The following is a 7609-nucleotide window of genomic DNA, read 5'->3' on the forward strand; positions in this document are numbered from 1 at the left end:
AGCATGGGCCTGAGAACGAGAATATAAGTTGCATTCTGCAGCTAATATAGGCATATTCTAACCCTTTTGTCCAAAACTTGCTGGTGGAAATGAACCTTATAAAGTTCCCAAAAATCTCACTTGACTTGAGGGATAGTGAAAGAGTAAATCCTTTAGCATCTTCTTGCATATCAAGTAGAACCACAGAAAGGCGATCTAATCCAAAAGCACCAATATCTATAAGCTTTCTCACCCTGTTCTTTCCCAAAACTTTGAAAAGTCTTGTAAAGTTAAGTAGCTGTCCTTTGCATATCCAGATTCTTCCACAGCTCGAACCACTACTTGCTGGCCTTGTTCTTCTGAAAGGAAAGAAAGGAAAGAGCCTGATAAGTCATGGAGAACCTCCAAAATATCTTCACGAGCCACTTTCCCATTGCCATCCGCATCATAGACTTTAAAAATGAACTCCACTTTATTTTTGAAGGCTTGCTTTGGCACTGAAAACTAAGAGAAGGGCCACAAAAATCCTTGAAATTCAAGCCATCCAACATCTTAGCATTCTCTGTGATAACGGGTTAACAACAAACTCTAGAATGGATAGAAAATCCTCAACAGAGATGAAGCCTTTTCCATTGCGATCAAGCTGGCAAAACCTCTCATAGAGGGAGACAATTTCCCGCTGAGAGACTGTTATAAGCGACCACAGCGTTCTTGGATGTCTTCAATGTCATATTGTGTGAGCATAAAGGAGGCGTTTCCCATGCTTGTCTATGGAGCTAGCAAGAAGCGAAAGACTGAAAGGTAGCCACTTCTCTCTCTCTCTCTCTCTCTCTTTGAGGACTAATCCGTTTCTCTATTTGAAGCCCAGTCTTCTTCTGAGACCTTGAGCGTCTATTTGTTCTCGATGCTTCAGACGTATGACAACATGGCCGATACATAGACAAAATCAGTGGATTTGTCTTCACGTGATTCTTGAAAATCTCTCTTCTCTTGCGCAGACGGTCTGAATTTGGGCTCCAGTGTTGTTTGTATTTTTCTCCCCCAGCATTCGATCCCTAAAAAAAACATCTCCCCCCCAATATGGCTCTTCAGCATCAACACGCCGCTTTTCATACAGAAAAGTGGCCCTTCACAATAGCAGTAGATAAAGCTTTTGCCAATTCTGTTTTGCCCACTCCAGTAGGTCCCATGAACATAAAACTAGCGATAGGACGGTTCGAATTAGCAAGCCCAATGTAGCTCTTCATAAAGTGCTGGCTCATGCCTACCAGGACACGGCCAAGGAAAAGCCTATCTGCGCATCCTCGAGATGGGCCAACTACCCATGATCATTATCATCAAGATCCGCGTACAGATCAATCTCTTCATTATCTTTTTCCAGTATATCAGCAAGGTTATTTGTCATATCATCTGTCTCTTCCACAACTGGGGCTCCAATAAAGTACTCCTTGTCACATTTGAGAGCCGTAACAATTCCCAATAAGTCCATCTTGATTTGTGGATACCCTCTGTCTCTCGTTTAGGTCTTTCACCCCAAACCGAATAGCGTACCTGTTTCCATCTGCATCATCTTGACCCACAGCCCAACCTATGCCAATTGGACTAGTGTAAACTGTCAATACAATAGGCCTTCCGCAATTATAATCTACTTTCCTAAGAGTAGGAACAATCTGCAATAACTTCTTCAATTTATGCATGGCTCTAGTGTGGCTCTCATCCCAATAAAGTTTTTGCCCCTTTCGAAGCAGTTGATATAAACAATCTGCTACGTGTGCAAAATGGGGTATCCAAATCATGTAAAACACACATGCTCCAATGAATCTCTGTACCTCTGAAGTGGTAGAACAATACTCCGTAATCTTTCCTATAGCATCCACCTTCTCAGGTGAAGGTTTCCTGCCATAATACCCACACATATGTCCAATAATGACAACCTCATTTACTCCAAAAACAGATTTTTGCCCTAATAGTGTCAAGTTCACTTCTTCTAATCTGGCCAAAATCTTTTCACAAGCTGCAATATAATCAGCCACAAAGTATTTGCATCCCTGCTCATTTAGACTCTCATTCTTCTCTTCTTCTACACACCCCTTAATGGGCACATCATCTAAGAAAGGCATGGTAATCTGAGGTATGTACTCACGAAGGACCTTATGCATGGCATTCATCATATGCGCAATGGAATTAGTGGCACCTTGAGGCAAGGTACACATCCTGACAAGCCCAATAGGAGTTCTCATAGTGGTCATATCCCTGCTTTCCAAGGCCAACTGAAACTGATCATATCCCGAATACAAGTCACCTAAAGAATAGATAGCACGTCCAGCAAATGCTTCTGCAAACTCATCCACAACTGGATCTATACCAACATTCCTGATAGTAACTCTGTTTACTGGCTGCATGTCCTGTATAAATCGGAGACTACCATTCTTCTTTAGAACCGTAAACCACCTATTTGAGTATGGTGCAGACGATGGCTCTAGGATTCCCATCCTGATTTTCTCATTCAACAAGTCAACTAGCTTTGGCAGGTGTGCCCTAGGCACTAGAATAGATTGGAGGTTCCATGGAATATGAGGAATAGTAAAGATCACCATAGGGGCAACAATATCCAGATTCACATATCCAATCTCATGCAAGAAAAAAGTAAACCCCCTTCCATGTCGCTCAAGCATATCCTAGAAACATTGCTTCTCTAAGAATAGCAAGAAATCACTATTTCCAATTATCAATTCAGCAAGAGTCTCTGCTGAAAATTTATGGCCTATATGCTCTGGATTCCTCAAAATTGGCTGCTTGGCAGCCCTCTCTATTTGCTGATCACTGTCAGGTGAGAGCGGTGGCTTCACCTTCTTATCCACAGTCTTGTATTTCGTGTCAACCCTGGCTTCATCATGATCCTCTACATTACTTAAATCTTGCTGTGAATAAGCAATTCTGCCCTCTGGTGGCTAAATATCCTCAGCCCTCTGCTCTATGAACTGCATAGGGACATCCCTAAACTCTAGATGCTGAAATATTTCAACAGTAAACTCTGTTGGCTGAAAGTTTTCAGCCCTTTGTATCTTTGTAGGCTGATCATAATCAGCCGGAAACTCTGTTTGGTAAATTTCTTCATCATTCAATACTTTTTGCTGAGCCACCTCAGTCTCTGACTCTATCTGTGACACAAAATTTGAAATTTCATGAAACATGTCCAGGGACTGCACTGATACATTACTGTGACAACTCTGCATATCAGTTTTCAGCATATTTTCCATCTCTATCATCATATCTGCACAAACCATACTATCATACATCCCATCTATATGCTCATCATCCTCTAAAATACCTGCATTTTTCAAAAATTTCTCCTTCCTGCATATGTACTGCCTGGCAGCTCTAGGCAACTTAGAAATCTTTTGATAACTCATCGAACTGTTTACTGAAATTCCAACAAAATTGGAGGAGAAAACACTACTGCCAAGAGGCGAGAACTCCAACCTCCTCTGCTCTGTACCAGCGTCGTCTCATGGAACAACGGTACCTAATGAAAACCCGAATCCCTCATAGTGGGCAAAAGCGCATCTCGAAGAGTATCCCTATTTCTAGCATGATTTACATACATAGTCATAAACTGGACTGCTCTCATACCATCTTTACTGCAAATCTGTGCATAAGCAGATCCATCATCCATTACTTTCGTCTCCATGCGCATCTCTATGATGAATGGCTGTCCTAGGATTAAGGGGTAAGAGCATGAATCCTGCACAAAGAAATGGAAATCCTCCTCTACATCTCCAATAGAAATCCTGACACTGGGACAGGCAGCATACAAATCACCTGCAGTATTGTTGGCGGCTCTCATACGCCACCCATGCTTTGCATCCATAGGCCATCTATTACTTTCATAAACTCCACGAACTATGATATTAATCTCTGAACCATGATCCACCAAAGCAACATAAGGCACATGTTTCTCTTCAATTTTTACCATTGTTTCAGTAGTTGCCCTAGCCCAATGACTCTGCGGAAAGTGAGTATGCGGTACCAAGATAGGCTCATCAATTTCAGCATAATGCATAGGCTAAACTCTCTTCTCTGTCTGTGGAACAACAGAAGCATTCTCAACAAAAACCTCATCCTCATCCTCATCCAACTCCCTAATCAAAACTCCTTGTGTATCAGTAGTAGGCAATGTATGACTTTTCCTCTTCAAGACTTCTTGGAAATGATCTTGAAACTCTCTTTTCGAGATGCCCAAAACCTCAGAAAAGTAAAAGTTACCTCATTGCCAAGTATTTTGTCATTAAAGATCTTCTACATGTCCGTAGATGTCTCAATATCGGACATTGTTGCTTTCTCTGTCTAGGTCCCTGCATCTTTTCTTTCTTTTGAGCATCCTCCATTTGTCATTCTGGCCATGGTCTCAAAGACGGCCCTGTAGTAGGTGGAGTAACAAACTCACCCCCTCTAGTCTTTTTAGCTGCATTTGGATTCTCTTCATCTCTCTTACGCTTCTCCTCAACAAGTACATATGCTCCCTGAGACTTAGTCAAGTAGGCATAAATAGTGTATCTGCCAACAGGCGAATCCCAACTTGTCTCAGATTTGATGCTAGAACCTGCACTAGTCAAAACAGTCTGCTGAATTTTCCCTTTGTTTGCCGTCTCCATAGCATAGGTCCATAATGCTGACTGACTCTCTGAACCTTTCTCAATCTGGACTCCATATGTAGAAGCATCTCCTCTAGCTGCCACATAAGAAGTACGCGCAGCCATGTCATCTACTAATTTCTTCATTCTGCCTTTCCCAAAATTGGTAGCAAGCGGAGCTCCTGTTTCAGTCAACCAGATCTTGCCATCTTGTTCCCAAAATACCAAATTCTTCCTCCTTGCATCTTGAAAAGATTCTCAATCCCTGCAATGCTGATGATCCATACTATCACACCAAATACATCTTTGATCTCTCTTAGGTGCACTAGGAGCACTAGAAGAAATAGTAGGCACAGTCGAAGCAAATTGCTCTTTCAATTTTCCCACTAATTCTGCTTTAATTGACTCCAGTGTCAAATCCATTATGCCTTTGATTATGTCATCAAGAGAGGAAGGAACCAAAGGAGTGGATGATTTTGGAGCAGAAGGAGCTAGTATCGGTCTTGGAACAGGAGGATTAGAAATAGTAGGCACTGGCATAGGCCAAGTAACTAGCTGAGAAGAGAAGAAATAATAGGGGTAGAAGTAGACATAGGAGCAGAATACGGCGTCGATGTCATAGATCCATTCTGTAGGCGAATCTTCCATATCCGCCTCTTGGTCAAAGTCGAGACCACATCATGGGCATCTTGCCAATCTGTTGTTACCCATAGGCTTCGTGCGATCCTCAAGAAGCTCTTCTAATTCTTCCTGAAGAGCAAGATCTGCAGGTTGCAAGAAAAGCTCAACTTTCTCAATATCCAATGCTCTTTGTTCAATGGCATCAAGCTAACTATACCTCTCTTCAAATTCTCGTATCAATTCTGAAGCAGCTAGACCTTTGTTTGGCATGTAGACTCACTCTCGGAATGACCGCCATGTAGCCATCCCAAAGTCCTCAAGAAAATACTCCTCTTTCAGGGCCTTCTTAAAATCTTGCCAATGCGAATTTTGAAGGAAAAGATCAGTCACTTTTACCCTCAAGGCGGGTGTGACAAGGCGAAGAAAATATTTACTCATTAGTCCTGTTGGTACTCCAAAAAACAACTTCTTCCTCTCCTCATCAAGGATGTGCACATAAGCAAGACAACCAAATACTTTCATGTGACTAATATCAGATCTCATACGTCTTCAAATAAGCCGATACATTACGGCCATCAAATAGCTTCTTTTCATTCTCAACTGCTTCAATCGCCTTAGTCACGCTAATTGCATTCTCTTGCTCCGAATATAGTTTCCTTTCCTGAGACAACTGTTGTTGATGTAACTGCTGTTGCTGCTGCATATACAATTGTGTCTGCTGATTTTGAAGCTGCATATACATAGACATATTCTGCAAAATCTGCTTTAAATCATCCGTAGAAGTACTTGAAGCAGAAGTTGATGATGAAGCTGAAGTAGAGGACAAAGCAGAAATCGTAGAAGAGGCTGAAATTGATGCTGAAATATCTCCCATCCTGAAAAATTTTTAAATGCGACACTCTCACATCGAGTTCACCAAAGATGTCAAAGGGTTTTCAAAAGGAAAGTTGCGACCACACAGGTCCTTGAGAAATTCCAAGATAGAAGATCAATCAAGCGAATAAGCAAGATGAGAAAATGATGTCAAGTCTCTGTTTTTATTTCTGCCAATAACTGAAGACGAATAGAAAGTCAAATTAGCTTACAGTGGCAACCTCCACAACACGTTCTCCACTACCAGTCTCATGATTTTTGTTGATTTGGACTGATCTTGCATCAGAAATTTTCCCAAAAGAATTGTGAAAAAGATTGGAAAAATATAGATCTACATTAAGCATGGGCTTGTGAACGAGAATATAAGCTACATTTTGCAGCTAATATAGGCATATTCTAACCCTTTTGTCCAAAACTTGCTGGTGGAAATGAACCTTATAAAGTTTCCAAAAAACTGACTTGACTTGAGGGATAGTGAAAGAGTAAACCCTTTAGCATCTTCCTGCATATCAAGTAGAACCACAGAAAGGCGATCTAATCCAAAAGCACCAATATCTATAAGCTTTCTCACCCTGTTCTTTCCCAAAACTTTGAAAAGACTTGTAAAGTTAAGTAGTTGTCATTTGCATATCCAGATTCTTCCAGAGCTCGAACCACTACTTGCTGGCCTTGTTCTTCTGAAAGGAAAGAGCCTGATAAGTCATGGAGAACCTCCAAAATATCTTCACGAGCCACTTTCCCATTGCCATCCGCATCATAGACTTTAAAAATGAACTCCACTTTATTTTTGAAGGCTTGCTTTGGCACTGAAAACTAAGAGAAGGGCCACAAAAATCCTTGAAATTCAAGCCATCCAACATCTTAGCATTCTCTGTGATAACGGGTTAACAACAAACTCTAGAATGGATAGAAAATCCTCAGTAGAGATGAGGCCTTTTCCATTGTGATCAAGCTCGCGAAACCTCTCATAGAAGGAGACAATTTCCCGCTGAGAGACTATTATAAGCGACCACAGTGTTCTTGGACGCCTTCAATGTCGTATTGTGTGAGCATAGAGGAAGCCTTCCCCATGCCTGTCTATGGAGCTAGCAAGAAGCGAAAGATTGAAAGGCAGCCACTTCTCTCTCTCTCTCTCTCTCTCTCTCTCTATGGACTGATCCATTTCTGTATTTGAAGCCCGGTCTTCTTCCGAGACCTTGAGCGTCTATTTGTTCTCAATGCTTCAGATGTATGATGACATGGCTGATACACAGACAAAATCAGTGGATTTGTCTTCACCTGATTCTCGGAAATCTCTCTTCTCTTGTGCAAACGGTCTAAATTTGGGCTCCAGTGTTGTTTGTATTTTTCTCCCCCAACATTCGATTCCTAAAAAAAACATCTCCCCCCCAATATGGCTCTTCCGCATCAACACACCACTTTTCACACAGAAAATCGGTGCCTCACAATAGTAGCAGATAAAGCTTTTGCCAATTCTATTTTGCCCACTCCAGTGGGTCCCA

At 41.6% G+C, this 7609-nt stretch overlaps 2 pseudogenes; both read right to left on the reverse strand.

Moving 5' to 3' along the window:
• Window positions 1–228: 228 nt before the first annotated feature.
• On the reverse strand, window positions 229–741 carry LOC148019932 (uncharacterized; annotated as a pseudogene).
• Window positions 742–6674: 5933 nt separating this feature from the next.
• On the reverse strand, window positions 6675–7405 carry LOC148019933 (uncharacterized; annotated as a pseudogene).
• Window positions 7406–7609: the final 204 nt, after the last annotated feature.

This window comes from Lygodium microphyllum, chromosome 19 (genome assembly GCF_053477565.2).
Source record: "Lygodium microphyllum isolate KBCC chromosome 19, Lygodium_microphyllum_v1.1.10, whole genome shotgun sequence".
NCBI classification, from domain to species: domain Eukaryota; kingdom Viridiplantae; phylum Streptophyta; class Polypodiopsida; order Schizaeales; family Lygodiaceae; genus Lygodium; species Lygodium microphyllum.